Source organism: Sminthopsis crassicaudata, chromosome 4 (genome assembly GCF_048593235.1).
Source record: "Sminthopsis crassicaudata isolate SCR6 chromosome 4, ASM4859323v1, whole genome shotgun sequence".
Lineage (NCBI taxonomy): Eukaryota > Metazoa > Chordata > Mammalia > Dasyuromorphia > Dasyuridae > Sminthopsis > Sminthopsis crassicaudata.
Window position 1 is genome coordinate 286,462,659 of NC_133620.1, and position 17,369 is coordinate 286,480,027.

General features: G+C 37.2%; 1 long non-coding RNA gene across 2 annotated transcripts in view; it reads left to right on the plus strand.

Annotated features, from left to right (window-relative positions):
- The first annotated feature begins 8,079 nt into the window (after positions 1–8,079).
- The window catches only part of LOC141566512 (uncharacterized), a 31,592-nt gene continuing 22,302 nt past the window's right edge, over positions 8,080–17,369 (plus strand). For both annotated transcript variants that reach the window (XR_012489339.1, XR_012489340.1), the window contains exon 1: positions 8,080–8,148. This is a non-coding gene — a long non-coding RNA (uncharacterized LOC141566512). The remainder of the gene's footprint in view (positions 8,149–17,369) is intronic.

The following is a 17,369-nucleotide window of genomic DNA, read 5'->3' on the forward strand; positions in this document are numbered from 1 at the left end:
TTGACCCAGCCATACTACTACTGGGCTTATACCCCAAGGAACTACTAGAGAAGGGAAAGGGTCCTGTATGTGCCAAAATGTTTGTGGCAGCCCTTTTCATAGTGGCTAGAAGCTGGAAGATGAATGGATGTCCATCAATTGGAGAATGGTTGGGTAAACTATGGTATATGAATGTTATGGAATATTATTGTTCTATAAGAAATGACCAACAGGAGAAATACAGAGAGGCTTGGAGAGACTTACATCAACTGATGCTGAGTGAAACGAGCAGAACCAGAAGATCATTATACACTTCAACAATGATACTGTACGAGGATGTATGCTGATGGAAGTGGATTTCTTCAACATAGAGAAGAGCTAATCCAATTCCAATTGATTAATGATGGACAGAACCAGCTACATCCAGAAAAGGAACACTGGGAAATGAATGTAAACTGTTATTTTTACCTTCTGAATCCAATTCTTCCTGTGCAACAAAAAAATTCGGTTCTACACACATATATTGTATCTAAATTATACTGTAATATATTTAACATATATAAGACTGCTTGCCATCTGGGGGAGGGGGTTGGGGGAGGAAGGGAAAAAATCTGAATAGAAGTAAGTGTAAGGGATAATGTTGTAAAAAATTACCCATGCATATGTACTATCAAAAAAATGTTATAATTATAAAATAAAATAAAAAATTAAAAAAAAAAAAAAAAAAAAAAAAAAAAGTCTTCTGGCTTTAGAATCAATAATCCTGAGGTTCCCCAATCATAGAGTGCTATTATTCTTTGTCCACAGTGTGATCTCCTATTGTTTTACCCTTAAGTTCTCTCCTGGTCCAGTCTCTCACTACCTTTCCCTGTCTCTTGGTGAACCAATTTAATAATTTTAAGGTCCCCTGACTTTAAGGAGGCTTCTGTTCTAACAATAAGTCAGTGATTCTATTTCTTCTGGCTTTGGAATCTATAATCCTGAGACCCTCTGATCTAAGAATGCTTTTTGTTCTATCAATAACTATAAAAGTCCTCTGGCTTAGGAATATATTAATATTTCTTCTCTTAGATTTTAGGGAAAATATATTAGTGATCATGAGACTCTCTAACCTTAGAATGCTATTGTTCTGACAATCTGTCAATGATTCTGAGTCTTCTGGTCTTATAATAGTCATAGATCACTAACTAGCAAGTCAGTGATAACCAAATTCCTGAGACCACTCCTCAGTTCTACCTTTAGGCTATAAAGTTAACATATCAATGACATGAAGAAGTGAATAAATGTGTCTCCTTTCTCCTGGGTCTTTGCTAACTTCTTTTGGAGCTTAGCCCATTTCAATTGGCATTACAATTACAATAAACTTTGCCCCTGGACTTGGATATAGGTCCGAGCTTGCAAATTCTTTTGAGACACTTCTGCAACCCCCAACCTTTTTGGGTCCCTTTCCAACCCAACAGTAGGATCAAGTAAGGTTTTTAAGAGATGGGAAGAGGGGAGGAATGAATCAATAAGTAAATAAGGAGAGATTGAATTTTGGAGATGGGGGTTATAGTAGGCACAATCTGCTGGAGAAGATAAGAGAAGATCAAAGCTCCATGTTGATAGGTGGGTTTTATAAGAAGAAGGGAGGAATCTTAATGAGGAGAAATAAGTCAAGTACAAAAATATCGATAGTAGGTCTTTTTGTGATGACAAAAAACTGGAAATTGTAGGAATACCTATCAATTGGAGAATGATTTTACACATTATGGAATATGAATGGAATGGACTACTATTGTGCTATAAGAAATGATGAGTAGGTAGATTTCCAAAAAGGCTGGAAAAAGTTACATGAACTGATCCTGAGTGAAGTGAAAAGGATCAAGAGAACATTGTACACATTAATGTTTAGGTTGGGGTCACTATGCAGTGTCACAAAGTGTCTCAAAAGAATTTGCAGGCTTAAACCCATTTCCAAGTCCAGGGGGCAAAATTTATTATAATTGTAATGCTAATTGAAGTGGGATAAATTCCAAAATAATTTAACAAAGAAATAGAATCAAAGAGACACACTTATCTAGTTCTTCATATTATAGATATGCTAATTTTATGGCCTAGGGGTAGAACCAAGGAGTGGTCTCAAGAATTTGGTTATTACTGATCAACACTTAGTAATGTTTGTAAGACTATACTATCCTAAAGCCAGAAGATTTGAAATCATTGATAGACAGATTGTTAGAACAATAGTCTCAAGATCATTAATATATCTTCCCTAAAGTTTAAGGGAAGAAATATTATTATATCCCTAGGCCAAAGGACTTTTATAATCATTGACAGAACAATAACGTTCTTAGATCAGAGGGCCTCAGGATCATAGATTCCAAAGCCAGAAGATTTAGAATCACTGACTTATTGTTAGAACAGAAGCCCCCTTAAGATCAGGGGACCTTAAAATTATTGTTGTCTCCCCTAGATGCTATATTGCATCAGTAACAGCAATATTGTATAATGATCAACTATGATAGACTTCATCCTTTTCAATAATGCAGTGATCCAAGACAGTTCCAAAAGACTCATGATGGAACAGATCATCCACATCCAGAGAAAGAACTTTGGAATCTGGATGCAGATCAAAGCATTTGCATTTTTTTGTTCGTTTTTGTTTTTTTCTTTCTTGTGATTTTTCCCTTTTGTTCTGCTTCTTCTTTCACAGCAAGAGTAATATGGAAATATGTTTAATATGATTGTACATATAAACTTATATCAGATTATTGTCTTGGGGAGAGGGAAGTTAGGGAAGGAGAAAAATTTACAAAATTTACAAAAGTGGATATTGAAAACTTTCTTTACATGTAATTAGAAAAAATAAAAATAATTTACATGTAATTAGAAAAAATAAAACATTATTAATTAAAACAAGGAGAAGTGAGTGGCAGATATTAGGACAGAGTGAAATGACAAGAAAAGAGGAAACTTATGGTGAATAACCTAGATTTTTTTGATTGACGTTTGGGACAAGAGGGTGGGGGTAGAGAGTACTAAGGAAAACATACAAGAAAAGGTTTGGAACAGCTATTACGATGAGTGGGCTAGGTACCCACTTATTATTTAGATTTAAATCTAAATAATGTAATTTTATAGTGGACACAATCTGTACAGTTTCATGACTTCCTTAATTTTCATTCAGCAGCCCATGAGAAAAGATGCAATCAACATTGCTAAGGATAATAACATCAATACTGCAACATCATCTATTTCGAGCCAGGATTCAGTGTCAGAAATTGTAAGAGAGGAATAGTTCTAAAGTAAAGAGTATTAATTATAATTATAGCAAGTTTTGTGAGACATCAACTGCACTTGTTATCCCAAGGTTATGATTAATAATTAACTTTAATATGACTATCTTGAACTCTATGACTATCCAGGAGTATGTTTGGATATCTTAGTCTTAATTAATATAACTCTTACTCCAATTTATTAATTATTATTTGCTTAATAGGCAGGTGAAATTTCCTTTTGCTGTAATAGTTATTAATATTCTATATATTAAATCTCTTAATCTCCTAAAATTAAATAACTAAGTTGTTGAATATACAATTTAATAGAGAAATCAATAATAAAACAAAGATATCTACAATTTTAATATTTTATTAGTGAAGACAATCATAACTAGCTACTTCAAATCCTCATGGCAGAAATTAGTCACTTCTCTTGACTACTAAAATTACAGTTTCACATCTTTTTAGTTCATTCAGGATAAAGTGTCTTTGGAAGAATTCTGTTCATTATCTTTACAAGATAAAGGATACAATAGTTTTATAATTCCATTTCTGTTCTTTCTTGAGATGAATGTGACAAGAAAAGATTTTTTTCAGTTCCCACAAGCCCTCACTTTTGAAAAAATAATTCTATTGATATTTGTTTTTATATTGCCTAAATTCAACCCATAGGCTTCCTTCTCTTCCCCTCCTAGATAAGCCCTTAGTTTTAATAATCTCTTTTCCAGACTCAGTTGTCATAAAAATTCCTTTTGTGTTTCTTCAAAAAATTTTACTTGAATCTAAAAAATACTTTATATTTTCTCTACAAGTTCCTCATAGATCCCAATAAAGCAAATTAAATATACACATAAACATTCACTGACTCTATAAGAAGTATCTCAAAGAAGGATATTTTAAAAATGTAACTCTTAAAAATTCAGTAGCAGTTTTTACAATCTTTGAGAGACTTTTAAAATATTTTTTAAAGTTGAGCCAGAGCTCCAAAGCACACAGTAGAAAAAATAGATGTGGATTGAATCATTAGATGTTTGAATGGGGGAAAGGAGAGACTCTGGGGTTAAGGTGAATAGGAATAACAAAGCACTTTGTGGGGAGGGAGAGTTCAAAGTCTTCTCTGACATTTAGTAGTTTGAGATTTACTGTCAAGGAAAGAGTGAGGTAGAGAATGCTAACTGCTGAGGATTAAGCCCAGGAAGAGAATTTTGATGATGAAAGTGCTGAACCAAAAAGGACCCTGTAAGTTTTTCATGAGAACCTGAATTTAGCCTCACACACTATATCAAAGTGACAAGCATGATCATGGAGTGACCTTGCCTTTTTCTGTCGTTCTGCTTATGTGGGCATCACACCTGTGAGGTGCTTCTATAGATAAGTTCAGTCATTATACCCCTAAAATACTGACCTTAGTCCTCCTAAGCCCATTCCCACCATCGTATACATCTTGCTACTTCCACTATTGTATACATCCCAGACCCATTCCCATCATTATGTGCATCTGGTTATTGCTTTAGGCTGTGAGAAATATAATTTTTTTGTACAACAGCTGACTGATGATCTAATTACATTCTTTCTGTTTCTGCATCACTGTTTTGCTTTATTATACTCGAGACCAAATGAATTTTGAACATGAGTTTGATTCAGTCAGCTAACCTAAACTCTCCACATTAAAAGATTAAAAACCAATCTCTGTCTTGCCTCAGTTTCTCTGGCACCGCCTTTTGTGGTGATTAGAAGGCTTCATGTCTCCATGTGGATGGTTCTAACCCCTCGGTCACACATTCACTGAAAAACTTGAGGCCATTCTCCAACAGCTTTTTCTTCTCCATTCCTCTTCTCACATTACTCAGATTTCTTCCTTTACTACCTCCTTCTTCCAGGACTTCTTCTTGCCAAGGACCATCCATCCATCAACATTAAATTTTTGAGATCATTCCCTTCTATCTTCTTCAGCAGATCCCAAATCTCTACCTTAATTCTGATTTCTTCCTCTTTTTTAGTTCTTTCCCTGCTACCTGCAAACATGGTCAAGTCTTTCCTCAAAACCCCATTCTTCTTCATAGACCTTCACTACCTCTACTTAATATGGATATCCTCACTAGCTATGGTCCTTTCTCCTTCTTCCTCTTGGCCAAAATAGTCGCTTTTGACCTCATTCAACTGAAAAATGGCCTTTCCAAAGCTAACAATGATCTCTTAATTGCAAATTCTAATGAGAGCAATATAAAAGGAAGGAAAGTAAAAAGAAGGATGGCAGATTGTCAACATATTTGGGAACTGTTATTTCCCCACCCCCAAAAATGCTCTCAGAATATTTTCATAGAAGTGTTGAAGGGTGAGAGATGAGGAACAAGAGGTACCCTAACAGCGATGGAACTCCCCAGTCCAGTGTCACAGATTTTTGTGAAAGAACTCGCAGTCCTGATGTCCAGACCAGATTTTTGGCCAAAAAAATAAAAATTGGGTTTATTACACGAGAAACAACTTCACCAGTGGGCCAGTTCCTGATAGGAATTAGCAAAGGTTTGGGTACAGAATCTTGTTTTTTATTAGCCTATTATGGTTTGGGGCTAGGGAGCGATTAGAGGCTAATTTTCAAATCAATAAAGGGTGGTGATTGTTTCCCAGACCAAAGTGATTCCCAGATCAATTGGAAAGTGGGAGATTCCCATAGGAACCAGGTAGGAGGGTGGGGATCATTTTTAGGAATTTCCCCAGGCCAGGTGGCTCCTCCTTCACAAAGATCAGGGAGACACAGTTCTGTTACATCATTCCCCCCTCAACCAGTCACCCCAAATTTATCTGGGGCAAAGGGGCAAAGGTCTCATCTTCTGGAGCTGCTTCGAGCTGACAAGGGCCATACAGTTGTCCCTATGTTCAATGTGGGTTCAGGCCAGGAGGGGAAGTGCAAGATCTAAAGATGGCAGCAGCGCCATCTGGGGATGTTGAGTGTCTGAGTCAGTTGTCCCATGATGTCCCATGATCTTCAGACTGAAGGAGTGGTTGGAAGTTCGTAGCTTGGAGCCTGGAGGAAACAAATCTCACAAGCAGGTTAAAAGTGGGGTGGCAATCAGGGTGGAAATGGTGACATTTGGGAATGGGCCCTTTGCAAATAATGCATCAGGTCCCATCTGTGGGCTTCCCTGAGGATGCTGATGGCCCACCCAACAATCCTGAATGCCCCCACTGCCCCCTAGCTGAAAGGTAAGAAGGAGTTAACTACTGGCAGGGGCCATAGAAGGACATCAAGAAAAGCTGGAGAGAAAACACTAGGAGCAAAGTTCTCATCCTTGAAGTAGAAAAAGCAAGGGAGACTAGAGTGAGAGAAAGAAGGGCACAGACAATTTCACCCTTCTTTCTCCAGAGTGTTTTCAGGGGTTCTATGGAAGAGAAGCTTCAGGTCCTCTATGAGTTCACAGGAATATTCTGAAATGTCTAAAGGAGAAATAACAGGAGCAGCATTTTCAATCCTAGAAACACACGTCTAGTTGGGGAACCCTTCCAGTTTGACTGATGCTGGAGTGGCCAGAATGACTTTATATGGGCCTTTCCATTTTATACCCAGAGGGTCAGCACCTTGAGGTTGAGGTTTCCAAGATTTTAAGTATACCGTGTCCCTTGGATTTACAGAGGAAGCTTTCTCACATGATGTCACCTGACTGAGTGTTGTCAGGGAGCAGAGTGACAGGTTAAGGGTGTGACACACCAGAGAGTCAGGTCAGGGGTGTCCAGCAGGAGAGCCTGATATCTAGTAAGCTTCCCACTAGCAGCCACTGATGCCCTTTGGCTTCTAAAATGCTCTGAACCCAGAGCAGGGTAAAAACCTCCAATGGCTGCCTTAAGGTGGCTTTTGAGGCTTCTTCAATTAGAAGGGCCATAGCAGCCCCACTGCTCTAAGGTGAGAGGGCCAGCCTAGGGAAACTGAGTCAAGTTCCTTTGAAAAGTAGGCCACCAGACTGGGGTCCAGTCCAAGGGCTTGGTCCTGCCTTTCATCTACATTCAGAGTGAAAGGCTTTTCTAAATTAGGTAGAGCCAGGGCAGAGGCAGAAGCCAGTTTGGCTCTCAGGGTCTTAAAATGTAATGTTCTGGTTTGCTTTATGGAGGGCCTTCGGACCAGCCTTGGTCTCAGCAGAATAGCCAGGGATAAAGTCCAAATTCTTTATTATCTCCTTCACAGTGTCTCCTTGCCTGGGGCCCGGGCCAGCTTTCTGGAGGTCCTTCAGACGGGCCTTGGTCTCAGTGAAGAAATGAAGGAGAGCCACCAGGAGCCTGATCAAAGATGAAATGCCTCTCATCCAGTCCTTGGGGCTGCAGACCAAAATATCATCCACATATTGGATGAGACTGCTGTTAGCAGCTCCAAATACCTTAAATCTTTAGTCAATGCTAAAAGTTTGTGCTAAAGATATTTCTCAATCAGGGGTTGCCATCCTTCTCTAGCCTCTGGCTTTATTGGGTATTGGCCTTTATGGGGGAATACACTGGGGTCCCACAGCCTGACTAAGGCTGGGGTGGCGTGAGTGGTTCGCCCAGGAATTCCTTGGTCCTAGACAGAGGAATCTATTTTCTCCCACATTTCAGAGAGAATATGGGAGGGCTTTGAAAGAAGCACAAAAAAGGTCACCTGGAGATCTGAGAAGAGAGATTTGCCCAATTTCACCATTCAGTCATGCTCCAATAAGGGAGCAGGACAGGAAGGAATAATAAGAAAGGTGTTTTTAACAGCAGGTCACCAAACTGGCAAGGCAGAGGGAATGTCTTAAAAAGAATTCTTACGTTTCCCTTCAATCCCCATTATCTTATGGGGGGAAGGGCAACATTCCAGAATGTTGAAGTGAGACAGAAAGAGAGGTCCCCATAGCAAAAAGAAATTCAATGGTCTTACCAGCTGTATCTGAGGATAGTCAAGGTTTGTCTGTCATAGTGGATTAAGGGGAAGCATGGCCAAATCCCAAAATCCTGTTGGAGGGCAGGGCATGGGGAGGAGAGCAGCTTGTCCTCTCTGGGCAGACTCTCCTTCAGTGCTCCTACTGGTTGTACTTGGGTCAAGGACTGGAGAGGAAGGGTGGTTTCCTCTGAGAACAGTTTTGGCCTGATGACCCTGTCCATTATACCTGAAGCACAAACTCCTATGGTTCCCAGATATGGCAGCAGCTAAAATTTGGGACTGTTCTCCATTTCTCACTTTAACTTTGCAGTCTTCCTCCTTTGTTGTAGTTTGGTCCCTATTATTAAAGACTCCACAAGCTGTTTCTGAAAGCTGAGCTGGAAAAGTTTGAGGGCCTAAAACTGGCTTCTGCAGCTTCCTCCGTATATCTAGGGCAGCTCATTTAATGTTAACATCTTCCCAGGAAAGATCAAATTGGAGAGCCTTAAACCCCACAATATACTTAGTGAGGTCTTCAGAGTAATGACCAGGTTTTTCTTAATCTGGGAGAGATTTGACATTGAAAATGTCCTGAGTGTGCCTCCCTGAGAGTCAGTTGCTTCTCTCAGTGGGCAGAGGTTAGAAGGGGTCCCTGAGGATCCTGAGGAGGAGAAAAAGGAGTCCCATTCCTTGTATCAGAGGGATTGAGTAGTGGGGGGTAGGGAAGTCTCAGGATCTGGTTCAGAAGGCGAGGAGGACAGAGTTGAGGAAATATTATCAGACATAAAGACCAGACTTTGATAAGGAGATGATTCTGAAAGGGATTCACAGGTCTCCTGATAAGGACTACAAGGGGATGCAGAGGAGGGATCCTATGTTCCTAGAGGAGTGGAAAGGAGAGAGTTATTAAAAGATTAGTATCTAATTTTGATTTCCCTCTAGTGAATTTTAGCACCATCCTGCAGTGCCGTTTTAATTTAAGTTTTTTAGTTTTGAGATCTTTTTGGCCAAATTTGTCTCTGTTTTTTAAGAGGCAGCCTAAGGGAGAATCCTCAGGAATAGAGACAGAATTGGATTGTCCCATTTTTTGCCACAAATCTTAGATTTTCCAGATTCTATAGTGCCTCATCCTCTTAGGCATCCCTGAGAGGGAGAGGTGATAGAAGTTCCCCTGGTTAAGGGTACTTCTGCTAAAAGATGTAGGAATTCCTAGTCTAACTGTCCCTAGTCTGCTGAGCATAGAGCTCCCGACAGACCAAACCTTCCCAGGTGTTTGGGTGTCCCAGCTATAGAAGAGATAACAGAGGCAAGAGGAAGCTTACCTCTGCCAAAATTTCAGAGATTCCTGTAGTGGACCACCAAATATTGAGGGTGAGAGATGTGATGGGTATCTCTTACTCCTCATCTCTCACCCTCAATATCATCAATAGTGATGAGGGTCCCCCAGGCTGGTGTCACAGGTTTTTGCAAAAGAATTCTTAGTCCCAATCTCCAGGTGAGGTTTTTGGCAAAAAAAAAAAAAAAAATTATTACACTGAGAAACAACTTCCCCAGTGGGCCAGTTCCTGATAGGAATTAGCAAAAGTTTGGCTACAGAATCTTGTCTTTTATTAGCCTTTTATGGTTTGGGGCTAGGGAGCGATTAAGGGCTAATTTTCAAACCAATAAAGGGTGGCGATTGTTTCCTAGACCTGAGTGATTCCCAGATTAATTGGAAGTGGGAGATTTCCAGGGGAAACAGGTAGGAGGATGGGGATCACTTTTAGGAATTTCCCCAGATCAGGTGGCCCACTCTCCACAAAGATCAAGAAGATACAGTTCTATACATCAGAAGCATTCTCATTATTTTAAAAACTGGAACTAACCTAACATGTCCAGTAAATAAGGGAATAATTTAATTAATTGTGTAATGAAGTAAAATAATTGAATTAAGAATAATAAGCATGAGTAATATAAAGAAATTAGGAAATATTTTTAGATTGCAAATCATGCAAAGTAAAACAAGCAAGCAGAAGAACCCAGAGTACATATTTACTCTTTTATGAAAAGAAATGGGAATAAATTGAAGTTCTGATGCAATACATAACATCTTTTCAGTCCTCCTTCTGGGGACCAAGAAAGGACTAATTGAAAAAAATGTTATGCTGTTGAATACTTTGAAATCTATGTATTTAAACAGAATAGTTGGAAAGCAAGTTTAACTATTTTTGCCTATGCTTTAAATTATATATTTTTAATTTTAAAAAGGAGATAGTTGGTCAAAAAGATTAGGTATAGTAATGTAAGTATAGACTGAGCAAACAACAATTAAAAGGTCATTAGGGACTCTAGGGAAAGGTGTTTCAATAGAAAAATGGAGTAGGAAGCCAGATTGTAAATGGAAAGGAAATGAAGACAGTTTAAGAACAACTTTGAGAGACGAAGTCATTTTGACTATTATAAATATACAAAATAGAAATAAAGAACACATGAAAGATGCTATCTGAATCCAGGGATAAAACTGATAAATAGAAGTATATATAAAATAAATTTACATCTACATACCTATTTGTATCTAATGGTAGCCATCTCTAGGGTGGGAGAGGAGGGAGGAAGAAAAAAAATGAAGAAAAAAATTTAATTTACATAATAAATGTGTTATATCTTTGGAGAAAATAGCAAATTGTACATGGTAGATTTACATATTCATGTGCAATCATCTATTTTATTGCACTGCGTAATGGAAATACTTGTTTTATTCCATGAATTGACATTTTTTAAAAAAATTAAATTGTGGAGGGTCAGTGAGAACAAATAAAATGGATTTATTTATAGAGGAATATGCTTGTTGTGGAAAAAGAAGTAACCAATAAAGAAGGAAAGGTTAATAAAACAAAGAGAGAATGATAAATGAAACAAGGTATTGGAAGGGAGGTCAAAGGCATAAACCTTAGCAAAGAAAAGATTAACATTATCTGAGATGAGACAGGAGAGAAGAGATAAGGATTTATTTATGCTTAGACATGGAATCTCAGTGATGGTATAATTATTGTAGATAATAAGTACCATTTATATCATGTTTTAATTTATGATTTGCAAAGCATTTTAACTATAGCATTTCAGTATACACAATTCATTCACATACACATTACATTTATAACAGCCCTCCACGCCTCATATAAGTATTATAATATCTACAGGTGTGGAAATTGAGGATCAGAGGGGAGAAGAAGTTTTCTATGATCACATGACTAGCAATCAGTAGAAGTGATCTTTAAACCCAGGTCTTCATGATTCTTTAGACAGCTCTCTACCCATTATGTCCATAGAGAATCTGCTCAGTGCCCTAGAAGATTGATTCTGGGTCTTTTAATATTTTATGAATACCAGTTTTGACTTGGGCACCATGACTGATCCACTTTCTTTTCAGTTAACATGTCTTAGATGATGACTTTTACACCACTTGTCACAGACAATCATTGTTAATATTCTACAAACTATGTGTGTCCTCCATGGAACTCTCCATTGTCCTTTGAGTAGATCAAAGTAGATTCTTTGAGATATGTGGTGTTCTGAGTTACAGCTATGGGTCATCACCAGGAAAATACACCTTTTTATAAAAATAGACTTTTGTTACAAGAAACATTTTAGGATCATTGAAAGTGCTGACATCTTCCCTCCCCCTTCAAATAAGTCAGTCCAGTATCCTCCTGTTCTGCCCCTCTGAAATGACTTGTTTAAATTGTCATGCTTTAGGCACTCCATTTCAACTAAGCTGGCCTATGACTAATGGTTCCCCAAACCCTGTATAATTCCTATCTTCTGTCTGCCCACCTGTGCACAAATTTCCCCCTCAGCCTGAATGTACTCCCTACTCATCTTTGCCTCTTTGGCTCAGGATTTGGCTCAGGGTTTAGCTCAGGAGCTGCTTCCTATAGATAGCCCTTCCTATAGGGCTCTATGAGTGTTCTTTATCTCCTAAAATTTTCTTGTATTTACTTAAATGTTCACATCTTTTATGCTGCACAATTAAATATACCTTCTTTGAGGACAGGGACTATTTTGCTTTTTGTCTTTGTAATTAGCAGAAATGAAGATCAGAAAGAAGATATAAATTTAGATACACACATATACATACACAAATATCATAAAGGATAAAATTTATGTAGAAAAGATAATTTTAGATGTATATGTAATATGTATTATATATATAGATACAGATTATTACTAAAATATATGTGTTCATAATGTATATTTTAAATATATTTATGATACATATGGGGTAGTTGGTTAAATATGAGTCATATGGTCCCAGGCAATGTCTATTAAGTCATATGTAGTATTTCATACAATATGTATTTAAACTGAATACATACATATATATATATATATATATATATATATATATATATATATATATATATAGAGAGAGAGAGAGAGAGAGAGAGAGAGAGAGAGAGAGAGAGAGAGAGAGAGAGAGAGAGAGCAGGCATTTAGGTGATGCAGTGGATAGAACACTGGACTTGGAATCAGCTTCCTGATCTCAAATCGAGCCTCAGATACTTAATAACTATGTGATCCTGAACAAGTCACTTCACCCTGTTTGCCTCAGATTGCTCATCTTTAAAATGGGCTGGAAAAGGAAATGACAAATCACTCCAATATCTTTCTTAAGAAAACAAATGGGGTCATAGAGTCTGAAACAAATAAAAACAAAAAAACACCACTTAACAGCAACAATAATATAAAAGAAGTAAATTAAATACCACAAACATCTAATTCAAATAATAAACATTCCAAATACAAAGAAAATCCAGTAGTAAAAGCATGTTCTATCTCTATACACAAGAGGGTGCCTCTTCCCCACATAAAATGGATGAACTGAAGCCTCCTGGTTAACCTTGAGAATGAGCAAAGTTTTCCTCAGCTCATGGATAGTCTGGATGAGAAAACTATTAATAGCGTTCTCTAATTAGCATTATATACTAACATCAGGGGGAACTCAGGAGAAGATGATCAAAACCTGGGTTTAAGTTTACCCAGATTCTGCCCCAGGCTTCTTTTCCCTTGGCTTTGGCAACTAACTCCACTCTTATTTCCATTTCTAAATTCACCTACCTGTTAACTGCCCAGGGCTCTTTGAGCAGGATTCCATGATGACTGAGCCCAGTGGTCTCTTCATTTCCCCAACTATGTAAGTTCTTTTTCTTTCTTTCCCATCATTCATTAAACACCACTTTTTTTTAAACATCTACATCTTGTTGAATATATCTTTCCCAATACCAAAATTCTAATGTGGTGATATCACAATATTCTGCAATCAGATATACAACCTTTTAGACATTTAGTTCAGAGAACTTCCATCACATGATGTTCTCAAAGCCAATTGTGTGAGTGACCAATTGGCTCATTCATGCCCACTTTGTTTTTTTAAATTTTTAAAGCATTTTATTTTTCCAAATACATGCAAAAAATCATTTTTCCACATTCACCTTTGCAAAACCTTGTATTCCAATGTTTTCTCCCTCTCTCTCCCTTTCCTTCTCCTCAAGACAGCAACCAATCTGATACAGGTTAAACTTGCGCAATTCTTCTAAACATATTTTCATAATCATCAATTCATGCCCACTTTAACATGAATGTCAAATTAAAGTAGACAAAGCTTGTTTTCAGTGTCCCTGATCCTCCCTTCTACCTTTCAGAAAAGGGAAGAGACTCAGTGTTCACGAGGATCTCCCAAACCAGGAATAATTTTGTTTGTTCCTCTCACCTGTCCCATCAGAACCTCCCGACCTCCTGTATCTTACTAAGTAATTGGACTTGGTTAGATAAGAAAATTTTACTCCAAAGTATTGAGAGATGCTTGTGGATTCAGTTAAGAGTTATTACACCAGTGTTATCAATACCTATCCTTAATTATTACAACTTTTTAAAACTTAAGATTTAGAAAGCAAAGGGATATTACCCCTTCACTTTAGGAAAGCTGAAACTGAAGTTCAGATTTGGAAGATAATTGTCTTTCTTTCCCCCTCCCCCATAGTATTTTTTCCCAATTACATGTAAAGATAGTTTTCAACATTTACTTTTATATTTTGATTTTTTTCTCCCTCCCTCACTCCCTTCCCCCCATCGTCAGGACTGCAAGCATAGATTACATTTGTACAATCATTAATTATAAGGAAATGTGATTTTCTTAGGGCCATAAAATGAGACTGTTTTTATGAAGCTGCCTTTCTTGCTAGTTGGAGCGCCCTCATGTGTCACATACTGTAAGACTATTTTAGGTCTTGTAAAGGACATCCTATTACTTCTCATCATTGTATCAATATAGCTCATACTAGAATATTTTTTCTTTCCATGTTCTCCAGAACTGCATTTAGCCCTAAGAACACACTAGCCACTTGTAGCTTGATGATATATTTTCCTTGATAATATATTTTTAACGTATATTAAATGCTTTCCCCCAAGGACCCTAACAGTAGGAACTGCAGGAGCTATGATATCTTGAGTTGGAAGGAGTCTTTCCTGGTATCCTTCAACCTATTCCATGTATAGCCAAAAACTGAAAACAAAGTGGGTGCCCATCAATTGGGAAATGATTAAATAAAAACCTGGCTTTTTTGTTTGTTTGTTTTGTTTTTTATCTAATGGGATGTTATGATGGGATGAGAAATTATCAACATAAAGAATTCAGAAAAATATGGGAATCAAATATGGGAGACCAAGTGGAATAAGGAAAACCACAAGAACAACATTTTAGATTATGATAATATATGTGAAAATATGATTCAAAATGGACTTAAAAGGTAAGGGAACTCAGATTTATTGCAATTACAAATTTTGGTACCAGAGAATAGATGAAAACTTTTCTCCTCTCTCTATAGGATGAAAGAGCAAGGGGATTGCAGGTTGTAAAATGTTGCATACAAAGTCAAATTTAGTTCTTTTATTGGTTAGTTTGCCGAACTATTTTTTTCATGAGGGAAGGGCAAGGAATACATATGTAAAGAAATAATTGTGGAATAAAAAACACGTAATACTTTTTAAATAACCATATCATGTACACAGCTGCCAAATTCATCTAAGCAAAGTCAGTTGGTCAGGGATTTAAAAATAAAAATAAGAGAATGGGAAGGGGGGTTAGGGAATAGCTCTGTAGAGAAAGCTGTCTAATCAATCAAAGCCATTTTGACCTATGAGATTGCTTTCAATTGCTTTTGTCCTCTTCCCAAACCCAGAACCAATGACTGAGTATATAGGTCACAATCCTGGAGTGAGGGATACAAGGTAAGAAATCAAGGCCTGAGAGCCTTTGACTGTTCATCCTTATTGGTAATAAGAGTGTGCTATTGGAAGTAGAAATGGCACAAGGTTTGCCATCACTATGACTTTAAGCTAATCATTTTCCACTCATCACCCCCCCCTTGTTTAGATAAATAAGGATTTTAGCTATAATCCCATTTCCTTCTGGAATAGTGCATTACAAGTTCTCTGCTGTTTTAGAGTAATAGCTGCAAAAACATTGTGTTATTCTATTCCTTGGCACCTGATTTTTTTTTTTTCCTGGCTGCTTGCATTATTTTTTCTTTATCTGGAAGTTCTGAAATTTAGCTATGTTGTTCCTAGGAGTCTTCATTTGGGCATTTCTTTCTTTCTTTCTTTCTTTTTAATAGCTTTTTATTTACCAGATATATGCATGGGTAATTTTATAGTATTGACAATTGCCAAACCTTTTGTTCCAATTTTTCCCCTCCTTCCCCCCCCTCCCCCAAATGGCAGGTTGACCAATACATGTTAAATATGTTAAAGTATAAATTAAATACAATATATGTATACATGTCCAAACAGTTATTTTGCACACAAGAATTGGACAAAAAGAATCGGACTTTGAAATAGTGTACAATTATGGGCATTTCTTTCAAAAAGTAACCAGTGGCTTCTTTTTATTTCAACTCTGTCCTCTGGTTCTAAGCTATCTGGGCAGTTTTCTTTTAAGATTTCTTGAGATGGAATGTTTGGGCTCTTTTTTTCTTTTTGTCCCAAATTTCAGATAGTCCAATTATTTTTAAATTTTTCCTCCTTGATCTGCTTTCCAGGTCAGTTTTTTTTTAAGATTATTTTTTTCAGTCTTTTTGGCTTTGTTTTTAATGTTTCTTGTTGTGCTTCATGAAGTCATTAGCTTCTATTTGATCCATCCTAATTTAAATGGAATTTGTTGCTTGGATTTTAATTCCTTTCCAAGTCTTTCTTCCATAGCTTTCATTTCTTTTGTTTTACTTTTCCTCAAGCATTCCATTTATAAAAACATTTTAAAAATTTTACATTTTAAAAACATTTTAAAAACTCTTACTTCATTTCTTCCAAGAATTCTAATTTTTTTCCTCAAGCTGTTTTTTTGGGTTTTTTTTCCCTCAGAGGTATTGCTTGTAGATGGTTTGAAGTCATTTTCTTTTATCTGCATTTTTGTCTTGAGCATCCCTGCTACCATAATAGCTCATTATGACAGAATTCTTTTTCAGTTTGCCCATTCTTCAAGGGCTGTAAAGTTCTTTTGGAGAAGTCTAGGCCTGGTTCTATTGCTGCTTTTGGGGGATATTGAGTGTTATATTATTTTAAAATTTCAGAAAAAGGCTGGGGATTGTAAGCTTTCAGTACTGACAAAGGAGAGTGATTCAGGAAGTCTTGCTGTCCCACTGAAATAAGCTATGTAAGTTTCTGACCTCGGTTTGGATCTGATCAGGGACCAAGTTCTGCTAAACTCTGTCCCTAATTAACCAGATGGAAAGCTTTGTTAGTTTAAACTGGTAGAATTGTAGACTCATCTTTGATTTGGGATTCTTACTTGGTTATTCCTCTGCAGGTGGGACTAGATAATGAAAGAGAGACCCTTCTCTGATTTTGAAGTCTGAGCCACACCACTCCTGCTACTGGTTTCTGAACTTCCTCCTTTCTTGATGTACCATCTAGGTCTTCTACTCTTCCATTTTAGCTTTCAGAATGGTGGGACCATTTAATTCTAATTCCAACATTGCTCCAATGTACCTGATTTTCCCTACTCCCTCCAACATTTATCATTTCCCTTTGGTCATCTTTACTAATCTGATAGGTGGGAGGTGTAGAGTGGCCTTAATCTGTACTTCTCTAATTGTTAGTGATTTGAAACACTTTTTCATGGTTGTGGGTTGCTTGGGTTTTTTCTTTGAAGACTGTTCATGTATTTTGACTATTTTGTCTTCTCTAATTCTCTTTATTGTTTGTTTTGGTCATAAGTTGTACCTCTATTC